General features: G+C 42.7%; 1 pseudogene; it reads left to right on the top strand.

The window, feature by feature from the left end:
* Positions 1-8,521: 8,521 nt before the first annotated feature.
* LOC116580072 overlaps positions 8,522-20,117 on the top strand; it is a 37,024-nt pseudogene continuing 25,428 nt past the window's right edge.

The raw sequence follows: 20,117 nt of genomic DNA, 5'->3' as shown, positions 1-20,117 counted from the left end.
GAGTTTGAGCCCCATGTTGGGTATAGAGATTAGTTACAAATAAAGTATTTTTTAAAAAATTATTTATTTATTTGACAGAGAGAGAGACACAATGAGAGAGGGAACACAAGCAGGGGGAGTAGGAGTGGGAGAGGGAGAAGCGGGCTTCCCGCTGAGCAGGGCTCGATCCCTGGACCTTGGGATCATGACCTGAGATGAAGCCACCCAGGGGCCCCATAAATAAAGTCTTAAGAAAAAAAAAAAGATATGACCAGGTAGCTATGAGAGTATAGCATGCTGGTAAACACCAAACTTATTGCAACCTGGCCATTGCAATATTTAAATGAGTAATATTGTAAGACCCGCGGATCCCCTTACCCAAGAATCCAACACTGCCACTGGATGCAAACAGCAAGAGGTTTATTGGGGCGCAGGTACCGGCGGGTGGTCGGCAGCTCCAGCTAACCGAGCACACCGACCGAGGGGAAAGCGGGGTTTATATAGACAGGTACACACAAGTTTTGGGGGGGACGGCGCTGATTGATTGATCCTTTGAACAGGCATACTTGGCGTCAGTGGATTGGGAGGGTGACATTAGGGCTATTGATAAGGTAACTTCTTTGTTGTAAATCTCAAGGACATTTGCAAACCAAGAGAGACTCCTGCCTTGCAGGACTGTGATCTCTGCAAGTTAACTATTTATCATTTTATGGCAGTCAGGGGTGCCTGTGGAATGCCACACATATGGAGGGGAGCGGATGAAGGGGGGGGTGCAAGGCGCCAGCTTTTGCTTTGTCCTCAGCCATCCTCCTGCTCCCTCATCATTCCCCCCTGAACAATTTTGACCCTTTAAATCTTTAAGGTGGTTGAAGGTGGAAGGTCTCATCTTCTGTAACTTCTTCGTGCTGAATAGGGGCGTAGAGCTGTCCCTACCTACTCAGGTCAACATTGATCAGGGTAGGAATGTATAAGGGAGTTACGAAAGGTGGAGGCAGCTGAATCCAGCGCTGACAGTGAAGAGGCGTCCTCGTGTGCGATAAGGATCATCTGTCGTGGTGTAGTCATTGTAGCAATGGAGTCTCGGCACCAAGTAGAGAAACATGGAACAAAGCAACATATTTAAGGTTAATAAGGCGATAAGAATGAGAAGCCCGAAAAGGAGATTAGGCCATAGTCCTCCTTCAAACCAGGAACTTAACCAGGAAGTTAACTTGCTGAGAGAGAGGAAGAATCTTGTAGGGCCTTAGTTTGGGTATTCATATCCTTTATTAGTCCTGTGATAGTCTGGGATGTACACACAACATTCTGTCTTGATAATTGCACATGTGCCACCCTGGGCTGCTGTCAGGACATCTAAAGCCATCCTATTTATCTCTTAAGGGAGGGGACTCTCCAGGGCAGGGGTCTTTCATTCCCCCCTTTTTCTTTATCATGGATAGAATCTTATATCCATTCGTCTTGTTCCTGCTCTAAGCTTGTCTGGGACTCTGATAGTTTTAGGAGTTGATAATGTTGAGTTAATACCATAGTCTGGATTACAGACAAGCGGTCCTTCGTGAACTGGACAAGCCTATTTAGGATGCAAGGGCCAAATGACAGGATCAATAATAAGATGATAAGGGGTCCCATTAGGGTGGATAGCAAGGTTGTGAACCAAGGTGACCAGTTAAACGAATTTTCGAACCAGCCCTGCTGGGATTCGAATTCCCTTTTACTTTGGGCTAATCTTTCTCTTAGCTTGTCCATTGTTTCTCTGACTACCCCAGTATTATCGGCATAAAAGCAGCATTCTTCTTTTAAGGCTGCACATAATCCCCCTTCCTTTAAGAATAAGAGGTCTAGTCCTCTCCTATTCTGTAGTACTACCTCTGATAAGGAAGTCAAAGATTTTTCTAAGGCTGTGATTGATTTTTCTATGGCTTCTAAATCATCATTCATAGCAACCTGTAACTGCACGAGCCGATTACCTTGGATTAAGACGGAAGTCCCTGTTCCAACACCTGCTGTTATTCCCCCGATGCCCAATAGCAAGGCTATAGTCATAGGATATAGGCTCCCTCCTCAACACTCAGCCTTTATCATTTAGCTGGATTTTCCTTCAACAATCACTACTCCAAGCATTGAGGGGAACAACTTTTAATCATACTCCAGTCGCTTCACAATGCATTCTAATAGCAGCAGGTCAGAACAGTACTGCGTTACTTGCCGACAGAATAGACAGACCTGAGGTCAAGACCTCCATTGGCTCCTTTTATGAGGGCTGTTTTATGCTTAGCTAAAGCATCTGTTTGCAATTGCACCTCAACAGAGGTGGCCTCTAGGATAAATATGACTAAGGGATGAAACCAATAAGAAGACCTTTGAGTGGTCCAACCTTAACAATATCCTGATTACAGAGGATCATTGTCAAGTGAGAAAACTTGTCAAGAGATAAGGGGAGTTCCCCATGCATCATTCAATCCACTCATAAAGAAAGTGGGGTCATCCATTATCTCCACAAGTCCATAGTTAATCCTATGGAGTGCGGTATGCTGGCTTTTAGACAATTTCATTATTCCAGTTGTTTCATCATGTGCCGTGGGGTCTGCTAATATCCCCACAAAACAGTAAGATCAACTAAAGAAGCTATTGTACAACTTCTCTGAAGTTTACCTCAAATTGTTTAGCTTAGGTAAACATTTAAAGACAATCAAATCTAGAATTTAACATCCATAAAGGTGTGTTATTAAAACATAATTTTTCTCTCTAAAATAACCCTCATTTACAGAGATAGCCAAATCAGGACAAATTCACTTGTGAAACAAGTCCAGTTTTAACAAACTTGGCCTATTATTTACATAAGCTCAGCAAGAACAATAAGTGTGATCAATAGATCTTTTAGAATCTGCTTTGCTGGAACTTTGTATAAGGAATCTTAAGGTTGAACTTTTAGTAGCCTCTCCCGGGCCAGAAGCCAAGCCCTGTACTTGCCATCAGTCATGCCTGCAATACCTGTTGATTGGGCGAATTCCTCTTCCTGAGACTGCACATACCAAGGAGTGACATTCTTTACACACCTGGTGAGGCTGCTGGGAACTCTGTAAGCAAGGTATCAGGCCAACAGTCCCAAGGGGCTTTATGGCTCCAGGTTTCATAAAGTCAACCTTAGTTCCTTTAAACTGCCTGCTCATATCTGAGTCTTTTCAAATATGACATCCCAGTCAAAGCCTTGGTAAAATAACCCGTGTTTCCAATTCTTTCCTGTTACAAGGAGAACAGATTCTTATTGAACTTATGCAAATGACTGATTGCCATGGAAGAAAGAATACTTACTAAGACCTTTTGGTTTCAGAGGGTTCAGATAGAGAGAAAAGCTTGAATGCTTTGAGCACTTTCACATCTCTATAAGTTACAGATAACTAGGAGGAAGTATCCCTAGTCTGGAAGAGCAAACATTAGAGAGAACCAGCAATGTTTAGAGTAAGACAAAACATTAAGAGACACAACACTATAATCTTTTAGTTCATTTAGTCCCATGTTACTAATTCTGGTGAATGCGGCTTTAGTCAGTTTTGGAAATTCTTACCCATTTCAGTTTTAGGATTTTCAAGTATATCAAATATCTGTATTTGTCCTGAAAGTCCTTTATAGGAATCTCCTTTAAGATAAAACTCATTTTACAAGAGAATTAAAGCAATTATAAATGACAAAAACTCAGAATGGATATGGTTAGAGCTAAAGAGACACAGGAGTTTACAATTTAGCTGCAAGGAAATCAGGTTAATTCTGTGATACATAACATTTCCATAATTACAGTATCAAGCGATGATCTCTCAAAACGTTAAAACTTTAGGAAGTGCGTAGAATCTCTAGAATAGTTATAGTATTTTCCCAAGTGTAATCCAAGGTTTATCATTGGTTCAGTAGTACTTCATGAGCAACTTCACATACCAAGGAAAAGCCTGAGTTAAAGAGATTTACGATTTAAATCTTGTCAACATTTGCTAAAATCTTAGAAAGTGTTGAATGAAGCACATGCCTAAATATAATTAGGGATGTTAAACAACTGGTAAAACTGATCATAGAAACTGGTTTTTCTGGGCAGGCAAAGAGAAAACCATTTACATTTTCTTAACAGCAGATCAATTGATCTAAGAAAACATTGTCCTTTTGAACAGAGACAATTTCAGTCTTGTACCAATGTACCTTTAAAACCCATTCATTTCAATCTTAGTTCATTCTTGACCATAGCTAAAATTCCTTTTCTGAAGATTTCCCTTCACAAACCTTCTACAACTTTCCTTTGCATTCAGATTTTGTCCCAAGCCATTTCCTTCCAAACAACCATCTCATTTAGGACAAAATTACCTTCCTTTGCCTTCAACAAAATGTATTCCCATTCCTTAAATCTTTCTTACATTATCTCCTACTTTCCTACATACATTTTCCCTTTATTTCCATCAGTCTTAGTTACACTAAGCAGAACTTTGTATTCTTAGAAACACCTTAATCTCTAGTGAAGACTAAGTATTAACCAATTGTGAACTGTTACAACAGAATTCTTCAGGTGGCGAATTTATGAATCAGTTAAGTGGAAAACAAGTTTACCAACAGATTTAGATTCTCTTAGTTTCTTTGCAGTAAGAAGTCAAAAGCACAAACCTACATCCAGTAATTAACGACTTAGCATTTTATCCTGTTTGGTTAGGACCTAGATGTCCACAATTCAATTCCATTTGTCATCCAAGCAAAACTTTAAAACTTTCAGATTACCAAAGACTTTGAAAGCTACTTCAGCAATTACCCATTAGAACTTTGAGACAGACAATTAACCATCAGTTTTAGTCATTTCTTTGCTAACAAATTTTAATAAAGTAACACAAGCTTATCTGACCTTCAGTAAACTTTGATAGAATAAAAGCTTCACATTTACTGCTGTTAACTTCAAAGACAGATCTTATCTTAATTAAACCAACAAACTTAACTTAGTTCCAATAGTGATTTATGTTCCACCTGGGCCCACTCCACTTTGAATGTTTACCTGAGACATGCGTGGGAAGATCTGGATTGGGGAGTGTTAGGTCCAGGGGCTGCTCTTCTTGCTCCTTGACAGTGGAAAGAGAAGGAGCTGTGGTGCATGATCTAGAGGCTAGTCATGCAGGCTGCACGCACCTTGGTGCAGAAACAGAAGGGGAAAACAGGAAACAAAGTGCTGCCAGGAGGCAGAGAAGGGATTCCCGGTTTCAGAGCTCATAAGCCCCAACAGAGGAGCAGACACCATGCTTTCCCATCAGCCAGGGGGGGAGGGGTTAGGCAGTCCAAGTCAGGCCAGAGAACACAGGGAAACTTCCCCGAAACAAAGAGTTTCGGCAGCTGCTTGGGAATATTCCTTATAGTCTCTGTCTCGAGTTAGACCAACCCCAGTTGGCTCCAGTTATAGCCATTAACACGGGAAGTGAGTGAGGGAGAAGCCCCCACATCTATTAGGAGTAACAGAGAGAAATAAAGCCAGAATACCCTTTGTTAGGGATGGCCCAGCAACCTGGGTTTACTAGAAGAAGGCTTATTTACGTAATTATCATCGAATATGTCAGGAGAAAGTTTCCTAGCTGACTCATTTGGGCAAACACATTCCGCAAAAGCCCCTTAGTCTGGGGTCCCTGATCGAAGACTCGCTCTTTGACCTGCAAAATAACATTAATGTTAAAGGTCCCCTCTGCGGGCCATTCAGCCTTGAAGGTGGGCCATTCAGAGGTGCAGAGAGTCTGCCATTTTCTTCTTTTGACTTCCACCGATAAGTTGCTGGCTCGGTTCTGAACATCTTTCCAGTGACCTAGAGTGAGGCTTAGAGGGGTGGTGAATGTTTGCCCCATCTCAGAGTTAAAAATAACACCAAAGACAATGAGTAGGACACACAGAACAAATAACAAAAAGGACGCTGCGCGATTTCGGCGTAACACCAACAGGATGGTTTCAGACGGCCGCGTGGAACTACGAGTTTCCTCTGCGGCCCACAGACGGACGTATCCCTCGGATACTTGTGGGGCCCCAAAGAACCGGGCCCCTATGATCCTTGGGCCGTCCCCCAGGGTGACAGGGGAGGAGTTTCAGGTTTCAGATGGCTGCGAGGTGGAGCTATTGACCTTAGTATTTATTTTTCCCTCCCGATGTACGATGTTGCAGACAAGGGGAGGGGGATCTTTCAGGTGCTGTCCTGCTCGCGTCCCTCGCGGGAGCTTAGGAGCGTCTTGGCTAAGGTCTATCCGTATAAACCCCGGACCAGGCTACTCCAAGGAGTAGATGACCGTTATGCCGTATGACGTTCCGCGAGAATCAGGGTGCAGCCCACTCAGACTCCGTAGCCGAAGCCGTGGAGCCGTACAAACACACTCATACAATCAGGCACTCCTCAGATTCACACGGGTTAGACACCCTCCCATAAACAATGTAACCTTAATCAAGGCGCAACGAGAAAGACACACAAAACAATTAACGAGCCGGCAAAGACAAAAACCTTGCGGTGCACCGTACAAATTCCACTGGCCTACAAAAGGAGTCTCGAGACCTCCTCTCAGTGGACAAATTCCGTCCAGGGCTGAGGGGTTCCTCTGGAACGGACAAACGGATTTAACCCTCGGACAAATGCGGGGCTCCAAGCCCTTTTGATCCCTGGCGCGTCCCCCTAGGGTGGCAGGGGAGAAGTCCGAGTTCGTCAACTCCTTCTCAAGCTGCCTACAAATACAAGCCCTCCTACGCGTAGAGGTACAATTCTAGACAACGGCCGAAAGAGAACACGAGACAGAAGAGAAGCAGAAGACGAGGAAACGAAGGGACAGTCTAGGGCTGGCCAGCTAGCTTACCTCCCGGTGGGAGTCCGTTGGATCCCTGGGCAGGAGTCCGATGAACTCGCTGGGGCCTCCAAATGTAAGACCCGCGGATCCCCTTACCCAAGAATCCAACACTGCCACTGGATGCAAACAGCAAGAGGTTTATTGGGGCGCAGGTACCGGCGGGTGGTCGGCAGCTCCAGCTAACCGAGCACACCGACCGAGGGGAAAGCGGGGTTTATATAGACAGGTACACACAAGTTTTGGGGGGGACGGCGCTGATTGATTGATCCTTTGAACAGGCATACTTGGCGTCAGTGGATTGGGTCAGGGGACCCGCGCGAAAGCAGACAAAGCAATCTTACAGAAGCAGAACTGGCCCGTTAGCCCATGCATGTGAAAAAAAACACTACCAGGATATTGAAGGCCTGGTTACTTATCAAGTAAAGACAATTGGGAGTCTCCTGGTGGAATGTCACACTCCTGCCATCAAGCATCCTTGTTAATGAGATTTAGGTTTAGAAGAAATTCAACTTTATTTACTTTTCCTTCTACCTCCACCCCCTTCGGTGTTTTATGGAGGGGAGGGTGACATTAGGGCTTGAGGAACTGAGTTCTGTGTCCCTGGAAATTGGGCTATTGATAAGGTAACTTCTTTGTTGTAAATCTCAAGGACATTTGTAAACCAAGAGAGACTCCTGCCTTGCAGGACTGTGATCTCTGCAAGTTAACTATTTATCATTTTATGGCAGTCAGGGGTGCCTGTGGAATGCCACACATATGGAGGGGAGCGGATGAAGGGGGGGGTGCAAGGCGCCAGCTTTTGCTTTGTCCTCAGCCATCCTCCTGCTCCCTCATCATTCCCCCCTGAACAATTTTGACCCTTTAAATCTTTAAGGTGGTTGAAGGTGGAAGGTCTCATCTTCTGTAACTTCTTCGTGCTGAATAGGGGCGTAGAGCTGTCCCTACCTACTCAGGTCAACATTGATCAGGGTAGGAATGTATAAGGGAGTTACGAAAGGTGGAGGCAGCTGAATCCAGCGCTGACAGTGAAGAGGCGTCCTCGTGTGCAATAAGGATCGTCTGTCGTGGTGTAGTCATTGTAGCAATGGAGTCTCGGCACCAAGTAGTGAAACATGGAACAAAGCTACATATTTAAGGTTAATAAGGCGATAAGAATGAGAAGCCCGAAAAGGAGATTCGGCCATAGTCCTCCTTCAAACCAGGAACTTAACCATTCACTGAGAGAGAGAAGGATCTTGTAGGGCCTTAATTTGGGCATTCATATCCTTTATTAGTCCTGTGATAGTCTGGGATGTACACACAACATTCTGTCTTGATAATTGCACATGTGCCACCCTGGGCTGCTGTCAGGACATCTAAAGCCATCCTATTTATCTCTTAAGGGAGGGGACTCTCCAGGGCTGGGGTCTTTCAATATAACCTCATTATAATTAAAATCTTGGCTGTAAAATGCACATACTTGTAAATACTAAATAGTTTACAATAGGTAAAGCATGAGTAAGAGTGACTCAATGAGTACTATACAAAGAAATACATCAAACTTGAGAAATTATTAATTAATGAAGACACGTGTATGGGAAAGAAAGTCTCAGGGGTAAGTAATAGCAAGGGGAGAATTTTGAATTTATTTTCCACAAACAGTGCACAGCTCATGTGTTCATGCAGACTCTTCTCTTTGTGGATGCGAACGCTGAGCCCCGGCGAGTGACAGAATGGCCTTAATGGGTGTGAAATTTGCTGTAATCTTCCTATTGCAGATGGTCCTTGGAACCCTGGAAACTTCTTGCTTTTCTGTCATTGTTCGTCATCTCTTGGCTTAAGGGGATACAGGTCAAAGTCCACAGATTTGCTTCTCAGGCATTTGACTTTAACTAACTCCTTGGTCATTCTCTCCAGAGGAATCCCAGAGACCATGGAGGCTTTTGAGTTGAGATATTTTCTCAGTGACTTTGGGTACAAAGTTGTTTTCTTCATCCACAGAGTGTCCAGGGGGTTGTCTATGGGCACCATGTGACCCCTGAGTGCCTTCCATGCCATCACCATCAGCCCCTGGAACTCCTGGTGGGCAGCACTTAAAGGGAATCCTCCCCAGCACATTGGCCCCTCAAATATCCTTTGCTGGATCCTGAAAATAAACCTAAATATTATTGTTCCTGTGTATGTGACTGTGATACGGAACAACAAAAACACTTCAAAAAATACGGAATTTGGGGGTGCCTGGGTGGCTCAATGGTTTAAGCCTTTGCCTTCGGCTCAGGTCATGATCTCATGGTCCTGGGATCGAGCCCCACATCGGGATCTCTGCTCAGCGGGGAGCCTGCTTCCCCCTCTCTCTCTGCCTGCCTCTCTGCCTACTTGTGATCTCTCTCTATCAAATAAATAAATAAAAATCATTAAAAAATATGGAATTTGGATACTGTGCTTCTGCACTTCACGACAAAGACACAGACTTACTATATACGGTATCGATATCCTCCCATGATGTTTTGTGCTTGGGACTCATAACTTGGGCCAGTGGGTTCATCGTTTCCACCCTGTATGGCATAAGCAGCAGGTCCAACACATTTATAGGACCAAAGTGTCCCCCAGAAGCTCCCCCGAGGTCAGAGCCACCCAAAGCATCCTTCTGCTGGGGAACACCTTTGTATCTTTTTATACCCTCTCTTCCATCAATTACATGTATTTTTTGCAAGACCAGTTGGTGGCTGATGAATACTTCTGCCCTAATCAATGCATGTTTTTCAACTGTTTGCCCCTTTGTTCTTTGAGTCATGACCACTATGTATCCAGATTCTTTTCTGTGTGCACGAGAAGAAAAGTATAAACTACCTGGTTTGCACTGTGTTCAGCTGCTTATACACTCATTCTTCAAGGAATCTTCAGCAAAATTACAGTCCATCTCATTTTACATTGAGTTTTGAATAAGACAGAAATTCCTGCTGCAACAATAGTGATTAATGGCCACTTGTAAATGAAATTCTGTGTAAATACTATGGGAGTACTCATGTAATTGCATTTTATTAATGGCTGTAGTGGAGAAATTCAGAGTCCAATAAACAAAACATTCTTGAAATACTGTGGAGATACTGGAAATGTCTTTGGATATGTAATTTTTAATATGAGAGACCAAATTTTCTCAAGGTTCACTGGCCATGTGATAGTAAGGCCAGTGTCTTTTTTGGGGGGGGGTGTTCTCTACTTCTTCCTAGATAGGCCAGTGCCTTTCAGAGGAATAACATGTGGGATGAGCATTCAGAGAATTCAGGGTAGAGGCTTCCGGGATCTGTATTGGGATGCAAGTGGCCTGAGGTATAGCTGTGGGAAAATTAGGTTTTAGTTTGAAGGACAATGACATCCAGGTTGTGCAAATTGTGTCTTACATCCTTAGAGAATGGTAGGTGTCTGAAATAAGAAAACATGTGTGTGGAGATAGACGAACAGTTTTCAGTTGAACATTGGAATTGTGAACTCCAGGGCATGAAGGAGAATCTTGCAGGAGGATATGTTAGCTGATGTTTTAAAAGGGTAGAGGTGAAAAGCAAATATTAAATAAATGTTTTATGTCTGTGATAAAAAAATGAACCAATTTTTAGGGCCTGCAAAGGGTAGATTGTTCTGGGTTAGGTTTGGGGCCAACTGGCTGGTTGCTAAGAAGCAGATATTAGGGTGGGTGCCTGCATCCAATTTGAGGAGACAAGCTTATAAAGAAAGTCTTCATCAAGCTTGGATTAGTAAAGGAGTAACAACTTGGAGACCAGAGACATTAATCTATCGAGTCTGTTTTGTTTAATGAATTTTCCTGCTTTTGAAATCACCCACCAGAGCAAATGGACACATTTGAAAGAAAGAGTAGATATCATTTCACACATAATTTAATGTAGAGAACTGTGAATAAATTAAATGATAAGGATTGCAACTTTATTATTATTATTATTATTTTAAATTTTTTAAAAAAGGTTTTATTTATTTATTTGACAGACAGAGATCACAACTAAGCAGAGAGGCAGGCAGAGAGAGAGAGAGAGGGGAGGAAGCAGGCTCCCTGCCAAGCAGAGAATCTGATGTGGGGCTCAATCCCAGGACCCTGGGATCATGACCTGAGCCAGAGGCAGAGGCTTTAACCCACTGAGCCCCCCAGGCGCCCACTTTATTATTAGCTCTCATTTGAATTTCCCTGATGGCTAATGATGATGAACATTTTTTCATGTGTCTTTTAGCCATTTGTATATCTTCTTTAGAGAAGTGTCTGTTCATGTCTTCTGCCCATTTTGTGATGTAAAATCCTAGAGGAAAATGCAGGCAGTAACCTCTTCGACATTGACCACAGCAACTTCTTTAAGACATGTCTCCAAAGGCAAAAGGAAACAAAAGCAAAAATGAACTTTTGGGGGACGCCTGGGTGGCTCAGTTGGTTAAGCAGCTGCCTTCGGCTCAGGTCATGATCCCAGCGTCCTGGGATCGAGTCCCGCATCGGGCTCCTTGCTCGGCAGGGAGCCTGCTTCTCCCTCTGCCTCTGCCTGCCATTCTGTCCTCCTGTACTCGCTCTCTCTCCCTCTCTGACAAATAAATAAATAAATAAATATTTTAAAAAATGAACTTTTGGGACTTCATCAAGATAAAAAGCTTCTGGGGATGTGTGGGTGGCTCAGTGGGTTAAGCCTCTGCCTTCGGCTCAGCTCATGATCTCAGGGTCCTGGGATGGAGCCCTGCCTCAGGCTCTCTGCTCAAAGGGGAGCCTGCTTCCCTCACTCACTGCCTGCTACTATGCCTACTTGTGAACTCCCTCTGTTAAATAAATAAATAAAAATCTTTAAAAAGAAGATATAAAGATTCTGCACAGCAAAGGAAACAGTCAACAAAACAAAGAGTCAACCCAGGGAATGGGAGAAGATATTCACAAATAACACTACAGACAAAGGGCTGATATCCAAGAACTATAAAGAACTCCTCAGACTCAACATTAAAAAAAAACAAAAAACAAAAAACAAAAAACAGATAATCATGGCAACCAGATGCTTTTAAGTGGTTTACAATTCAGTCACCAACACAACTATAGGAAAACTATTTTATTTTCTATAGTTGAAAAAGCACTCACTATTTTCTAGAATGGGTTCAATAAAGAAAAGGGATAACATCAAATTTCAAGGAATGTTGAGGAATAAGAATTTTCATATATTGCTTTTAGGCTAGTAAAAAGTACATTCACTTTGGAAAACTGCGTGGCAGGTAGTTAGGAAAATGAACATTTACCTACTTAAATGGGAGCATTTTGTCACCTAAAATATGTCTCTTTGGTCCAAGGATGAATTGAAACTAGTATTTTAAAGAAACACCAGATAAAAGAAAAGCTCTGAAACCCAGTATTTGTTTGCTTTTGAAAGAGACATTTGGATTTATAAGGGGAAACTTCATCTATAAGGTGTCTCTCTCTGTGTTCCCAAAAGAGGGAGAAGGTGTCAGTCTCCAGAAGCTGTGACCAGTGGAGAAGGCATGGATCTAAATGTGGTCACAACCACAGCCTTGGTTCTCATACTTAGGCAAAGATCACCTCCCAAATGCTTCCCAGTAGGATCACATGTGGGAATTCAAAATTATCATAACTGGTGGCCTCACCCTTAGATTCTGTCAGTTGGTTTGGGTGGAAACAACAGTGCTTTGTTAATTAAGGGCTCCAGGTGATTCTCAGTGAGGCCAGGGGTAATCCCAAGGACTTTCAGGTGGTTTTTATGAGAATGGAGAAGTAGCTGTGGCTCACGGAGAAGTAACAGGGTCTCTGCTACATGAGTTTGGAGGGTTGGGTCCATGCAGCACATAGTTCCAATACCGTAGTGAATTTGTGGGTTCTGTTGGAGCAAAGACCCCTAGAAGAGGAGAAGAAAAAGTCAGGGATTGGGTTTAAAATAGGAAGTCACAGTTCCTGAATTGCTCCTGACACAAAGGACGAGAAGTTGGGACTTCTTTGCATTTCTGGGTCCTGCCTTTGGGCAGATAGTTTACAAGTGAAGAGGTTCTACTGGTGGCTTTGTGGGCATTTTCTCATGATGCAGCTGTGATTTCTCCACAAAAAGCTTGTGAGAAACAAATCTAGAGGACAAGGAGAAAGAATGGCCAGTTCTCAGGTAAGCTTGGTGTCCCAGGAGAGTCTGTATCATGCTTTTCTCCTGAAATTGCTTGCATTTAGAAACTGCAAAAGTTTCCTCTATTTCTGATGTTTCTCCCTTATGTTTTCACCTATTTTTAAAAGCTTTTCAGAAATGAAACTGAACGTTAGGTCTTCAGAACACATCTCCCCTGTATCCCAGAGACTTGTCTCCTGTGTCTCCAACCTGGGTTCCAACACGGAATCAAGAGCTGTCAATTTCAATGAAAACCTGCAGTTGTTGAAAATACTCCGTTGGTGACAGATCTAGAGGGGAAGGTGTTGAATCCAAGATTACTATTGCTGCTGAGGTTTGTTCTTGGGATCTCAGTGAAGGAAAACATTTCTCATTTAGGTCCCATGTGGATGCTTTATCAGCTCTGCATAGCCCAGGAATAAGAAAATGCCCAAATCAACATAATAGACATGAAATCCAGAATATCTTGGAAAGTTATTGGGGAAAAAGCAGGGAGTGAGTCTTGCTCTTTAGAATGTGAAAAGGATATTCTATTTAAAATATACTAGATGGGTGTCTGCATGGCTCAGTGGGTTAAGTGTCAGACTCTTGATTTCAGAACAGGTCCTGATCTCAGGGTCCTTGAGTGGAGCCCTGTTTTGGCTCCATGCTCAGCAGGGAATCTGCTTGAGGTTCTGTCTCTGCTATTCTAAAGCACTTCCCCTCTTCTCTCTAAAATATAAATAAATCTTTAAATAAAGTAAAAAAAATATATATATATATATACTCGCTATTACAGGTCATGGAAACTGGTGTCTCAATGCCTCTGACAGTCAGATGGGGACCCCAAACATGGATCTAAGATTGGGAGGAAGCCAGTCATGTGGGCCTTGAGAAGAATGCACCTGAGGGAGAAGAGAGGAGACATAAATTGACTGAACACCCTGCCAGAGAGCTGCAGGCAGGGCACCAGAGGAGAGGCTGGCTTCCAGGATGTAGTGAGTGGGGCTGTGTTGAAAGGGGGAAGGTGAGGAGTTGTGGGGACTTAAGGCCCTTTACTCATCACTGTACCTGGTTGTTAGGGCCTATGGCTACCTTGCGGTGGGCCCCCTGTTGGGGATATTTGGACTCAGCTGGAGGGTCGCTATGGGCACATTCTCCACTCCTCTACTCAAGCCTCTTTGCCTAAAAGCAGGCTCTACAGAATCTACATGTGATTGAAGTGTATATAAATCCACTGCATTCTCATAATTAGATTTTATTCTGAATTCCTGTTTCCAGACTCTAAGGAAACACCCGTGATGGTGTGTCCTTGGGTGTGCCTTAGGCACTGATAGCAATTTGTTTCTATACACCTCATGTGAACTGCTTTTATTGGCTTGGTGCTCTCTGCCAGATTCATCTTTTATAATATTCATATTTTCCCTCTTATTATTTATAAGGAGCTTAGATGTTCTGAACCACATGCAGCAACCATCGCCTTCCAGGTGAAAACTTCTTTGTTCTGGCTTTCTCTTGCTTTTAGTTTCTTTCTTTTTTTTTTTTTAAATTTTATTTATTTATTTGACAGACAGAGATCACAAGTAGTCAGACAGGGAGACAGAGAGAGAGAAGGAAGCTGAGCAGAGAGCCCAATGCGGGACTCGATCGTAGGACCCTGGGACCATTACTTGAGCTGAAAGCAGAGGCTTTAACTCACTGAGCCACCCAGGTACCCCCAATTTCTTTTTTAAAAAAATATTTTATTTAAACTTTGAGAGAGAGCATGAGAATTAGGGGTGGGGGAGAGGTAGAAGCTGATTCCCCACTGAGCAGGAGCCCCAGGACCCTGGGATCACTACCTGAACCAAAGGCAGACCCTTAACCAACTGAACCACCTAGGTGCCCCTTGCTTATAATTTCTGAGGAAGAGAACAAAGTCCTAAGAAGTGTGGATACATTTCCTTCAACTTGCAGCCCATTGATAAGACTTGAGACAAGCAGGGTATGGCATTCCTCAAGGAATTCACAACTGCCTCAATGTTAATGATTTGTTGGAGGTGAATAGCAGGCTTAGCTTGATGGCAGCCAAGGCTCCAGGATCCTCTAAGTCCTCTTTAACATATGAAAATCCTTTTGGAAACTTCCTTTATTTCTACTCCCCAAAAACGTGTTGGCCATCATCCTCCAAGCATATGGCCCACTGATAGATATCTGATGGGTCTCCTGAGGAAGGTATTACTAGACAGTACAGGACCAGCTAGACCCTCAAGGTCCTGGGAGCCTAGACACCAAATTACTTAGACACTTTCACCATCCCTCACCCTCTCCCCATTTGAAAGTAGGTAATCAGTCACTGCTTACAACCCCAGTGCAGCTCTTTGACCAAAAGGTCCTGACCCATGCTTTAATAAGACCACATTTTTTGCACCAATGATATCTCAATAATTGTTTTTTTCATAATTCACTATCGAACCCCAATATTTCACATTAAAAACATCTCAAGAATTCTTTCTTGACAAATGGCTCATATCCAAAATCCATCAGTTTGCACTGAAGAAGGAGGGCTCTCACTTCTGTGTAGTTGGGATATATGAGTTCTGGGTTGGAGATTCTCATTCAGTCAACCGCCATCCCATAGTTTTTCTTCTACTGGACACTCCTATTGCAGACTTACTCTTCTATTTATTTCTTTGTGTGGTTTCAGAAACAAACAAACCAAGAATCACATAATGAACATTTCTGAGTGTCTTAAAATCCTGAGATCTAATACAACACATATCATAATTTAATCATTTTTTTCCCAATAAACTAGTCTGGTACAGGATCATTGACTACAATGGCCAAGAAAGAGAGAATTCTTGAGAGGATATATGGTGCTTAGTAAGTTTATTTTCATTCTTTAAGATTTTATTTATTTATTTGACAGACAGAGATGACAAGTAGGCAGAGAGGCAGGCAGAGAGAGGAGGAAGCAGGCTCCCTGCTGAGCAGAGAGCCCGATATGGGGCTCGATCCCAGGACCCTGGGATCATGACCCAAGCAGAAGGCAGAGGCTTTAACCCACTGAGCCACCCAGGTGCCCTGAGTAAGTTTATTTCAACAGCACCATATCAATGGGCAGGAAGAGCTGTACTTTGGCTGCATCAAGCTGGTGGTTCTGTGCTAAATGTTCATTGGGGTAGAGCTGTGCAGGGAGTATAAGATCATAAATGTTTCTTTGAATCTATACTTGTAAAACTCCTTTTGCAAGATTCCTCAGGCACTTATTCCACTTGATATTAATATGGGGGAGATGTACAGGTAGTCCCAAGATCCACCGAGAATGTAGCAATTTGCCCTTAGGTGATGCTTCTAGAACTATGCAGGCAGGGTGCCTGGGTGGCTCAGTCAGTTAAGGGTGTGCCTTTGGTTCAGGTCATGATCTCATGGTCCTGGGATTGAGCCCACATCAGACTCCCTGGTCTATGAGGAGTCTGCTTCTATCTCTCCTTCTGCCTTGCTCATGCTCTCTCTCTCTCTCTCTCAATAAAATCTTAAAACTACAACAGAAAAACTATGCCAGCTGTAGGTCAGATCTCTGGAATACAAGTGAACATTTTTTGCTTCTAGCCCTCATCATAGTAGTCTCAGAAATAAAGAGTTGTTTTCTTTCTGTCATTCAGTGTGTTTGTGTTGATAGTGTAATAAAAGACAAGCATCATATCAGGGCACCTGGGTGGCTCAGTCATTTGGCCTTTTGCCTTGGGCTCAGGTCATGATCCTGGGGTCCTGGAATGGAGCCCCAGATTTAGCTCCCTGCTCAGTGGAAAGTCTGCTTCTTCCAATGCTCCTGCTTGTGTTCCATCTCTCAGTGACTCTCTCTTTGTCAAATAAATAAATAAAATCTTTTAAAAAAAGCATCATCAGCAGCAAAATGATTTATGAATGTCATGTCATTGAAACTGTTTCTTAAATTAGGCAGCATGAAAATTTTCTATTCTATCACTTTTCCTGTGGGTATAAGTACTTTCTAAATATATGGATGTGTGCATGAATGTACAATGGTAGATCAGCATTGGGTGGATCCTTCTTGTTTTCATCATTCTTCTCAGGTTGAACACCTTCTATGAACACTGCTTTAGGGTCTCTCTGTATATTGACCTGAGTGCCATTTTAGATCAACTCTAGGTCAGATAACCTTGGTGAAAGCTTGATCCCTTCCATGTTACTGGATGTTTGACAAAATATTCCCATAAAATTAGAAGAATAATGTTTTCTTCTCTAAGATTATTATTCTTCATTTCACCTTAATTTATGAACAATTGTTAGATGCTCTCTAGAAACTAGGAAATGGTGAGAAAATGATTGTTGTTGGCTTTCTTGCTATTCCAGTAGAATCTGTCATTGGTATAAAACCTACTCAGAAACACTTGGGTGGCTCAGTCAGTGAACTGCTTGCCTTTGGCTTGGGTCATGGTGCCAGTCCTGAGATGGAGCCCTGTGCTGGGCTCCCTGCTCAGGGGGTAGTCTGCTTATCCCTCTCCCTCTGCAACCCTCCCCTTACTTCCCACACCCCGGCTCATGCTGTTTGTTGCTCTCTTTCTCTCTGTGTTTGAAATTAAATAAAAATCCATAAAACAAAACAAAAAACCAACCACTTCAATTCCAAGTCCTCCAATAATTCATGCCTTGGAGTTCTAGCTCTCATTAATATTAGATCTCTTGGGTCATGGGCTATTGCCTCCTTAGACATGCAGACTCCCATCCCACCCCAGTATTCCTGAAAAGAATCTACATTTTTACAAGATCTCCAATGCACTGATTTAAAATTCTAGTTCACAATTTGATAAGTACATTTGTAACATTTGTAACCCACTAAAACATCCCACCTAAGAAGTAGCCACAACTTGTACTGTATGATAGTAACACAGTACTCAAAACTGTGTATTCCTTTGTTGAGGACTTCATTTGACAAATTATTTTGGGTAAACACACAGTATTTATACTGGTTTTGTGGATCAAATGCCATCCTCTTACCTCAAAGTCACAGAATACATTAGAGCATATTACTGGGTTAATAATGATTTTCCTGTATATAGGAGGATGTTCTCTGAAGGCAGAACCAGTTGTCCTAATAAAACTGGACTAAGATGAGTTCATTGCTTAGTGAGTCACAGATAGAAACTACAACAGACGGTGTTGTCACAGAATGCAAACTTGATTTGCCTCAAAAACAACAACAACAACAAAAAGGTTACAGGGAATAACTTACAACATAGAGACTCCTAGAATAAGGGGGAAGATTTTTTTATTATTTGGGGTTAGGGTGACTATTCAGAAAGTGGAGCCTTATCTTATGTAGGACTGGGCATTTGGTGGCACAAGAGCCTCAAGAAAACCTTCTCTACATACTTTTCATTTATGTAAATGGGCTTTGTGTACCTTCTTCCATGGAGATTTTCATAATACCATGAGATAAAGAGAATTGTAGATCACTCCAACGTTTACTGCTTGGTCCATCTGCTTAGGTGTCATGGGGGTAAAGTTCAAATTGGGCCAGCCCAAGCTCTTCCTCAGGGCAATAAGTGCCCTTAGTTGGATAGTTTCTGTTTTCCTGGGAGCAGACTCTGTCCATGGGTGTTTTGAATAAAATGAAGATAAGGTGGAAACAAGAGGGTAAGTAAAATGTGACACAAAGGTCAGAAGGTACAAGCAGGTAACCAAAAAAGGTTGGATCTTGGGTTCAGAGGTGAACATTAACTCCCTCTCTCATCTTAGGGACCATTGTGAACTGTGTCAATGACCACTTGGTGACTGTGGTATTTACTGCAGGGACAGCTAACATTCAGGGATGTGGCCATAGAATTCTCTGAGGAGAACTGGGAATGCCTGACCCACACTCAGTGGGAACTGTACAGGGATGTGATGTTGGAGAACTACAGACACTTCCGCTTCCTGAGTGAGGAAGCCTCCTTCCAGATTTCCCAAACCCCACTCTGGGTTTTGCTCCTTCCTGTGAAGACTGTTTCTTGGGAGATTCCTGTTTGAATGACTGGATTTCAGATCCAGGCAGAGAGGGGAATAAGTAGAGGTTTGTAGATGGAGAGAAACGTCTTCATGAGATTTCCTTCTCAGCTTTCGCTTCCCCTTCCTCAAGGTAACATCATCACTTCTGTAGATTCCTGGCAGTTCTAAACCTTGAATGGCTTAAGTGGTACTGCCCACATCTTCTACACCAATTTTCACTCATTATTGTATCTATTACTTGGAAGTGGAGGTCAGGATGTGAACATTGGCAATCCCTCCTTCCTGTTGTAAAGAGGATTTTGAGCAATAGCATTTGGGAAACCATTTCCCAAATTTTCTAGATTTCCATTTCCCATTTTCTAGATTCTACAATGTTCTCTCTTCTCTACTGAGCACACCTGTGATTGGAAGCTAGAATCTCCAGCAGTACTTATTTTCCTTTTTTTCTAATTAACAGGTCTCATTGAGTCCAAGCCAGACTTGGTGTCCTTTTTGGAACAGAATAGGTTCTGGGATGTGACAAGAAAGGAGACAGTAGCCTTCTATCCAGGTAGGTGGGAAAGAATGAAGCAGATGACAGAGGTGAGATCCAAATGTGAAAGAGGATGGTTGACCTTAAACTCTGTGGTTTCTGTGCATTTTCTTGAATGGAAATTAGTTCGCGAAGCCCAGTGTTGTTGGTCTCTCTCACTGAAGGACATCTGCTATCCAAGAAGTTAAAACTCTTACATTCTTGAAGAATTCTCCTTCAGCTCCAGTGATGTTCCATTATATCCACAGGGAGGGAATGGAGACTCTCCTTGGAGGGGGAGGGCCTCCCTAATCTGAGAGTTTCTCCATTGCTGTGAGGGCCCTTGGGAAATCATCCTACTTCTGAGGACTTTCATGTTAAGCCCTTTGTAACTTCTGTTTTGCCTCCTGTGAGATGTGTGTCGGGGTAGTGCTGAGCATGTTGGAGTATGTGTGGAAATTCTGAAAACACTGGAGACAGACATCTCATGTTTTCAGGTTTATGTTTTTGAGTGTTATGGAGGGTTTAATATGAATTATAAAAAACTGAGACTCTGTAACTTCATAAGATCACAAAGTACCTCCCTACAATGAGAAAATTCACATCCTGTATTTCCCTTCAGAAGTTCACAGTCTGGGTATTCCATTACTAAATGGTGAAATAATGTAATGTATCTATTTGTTTCCTAGAATTCCTACTTAAATAATGCCATAG

The sequence above is a fragment of the Mustela erminea genome, chromosome 19 (genome assembly GCF_009829155.1).
Source record: "Mustela erminea isolate mMusErm1 chromosome 19, mMusErm1.Pri, whole genome shotgun sequence".
In the NCBI taxonomy this organism is placed as follows: domain Eukaryota; kingdom Metazoa; phylum Chordata; class Mammalia; order Carnivora; family Mustelidae; genus Mustela; species Mustela erminea.
The sequence above is the reverse complement of the archived record's forward strand: the minus strand, read 5'-3'. Positions and strand labels throughout refer to the sequence as shown.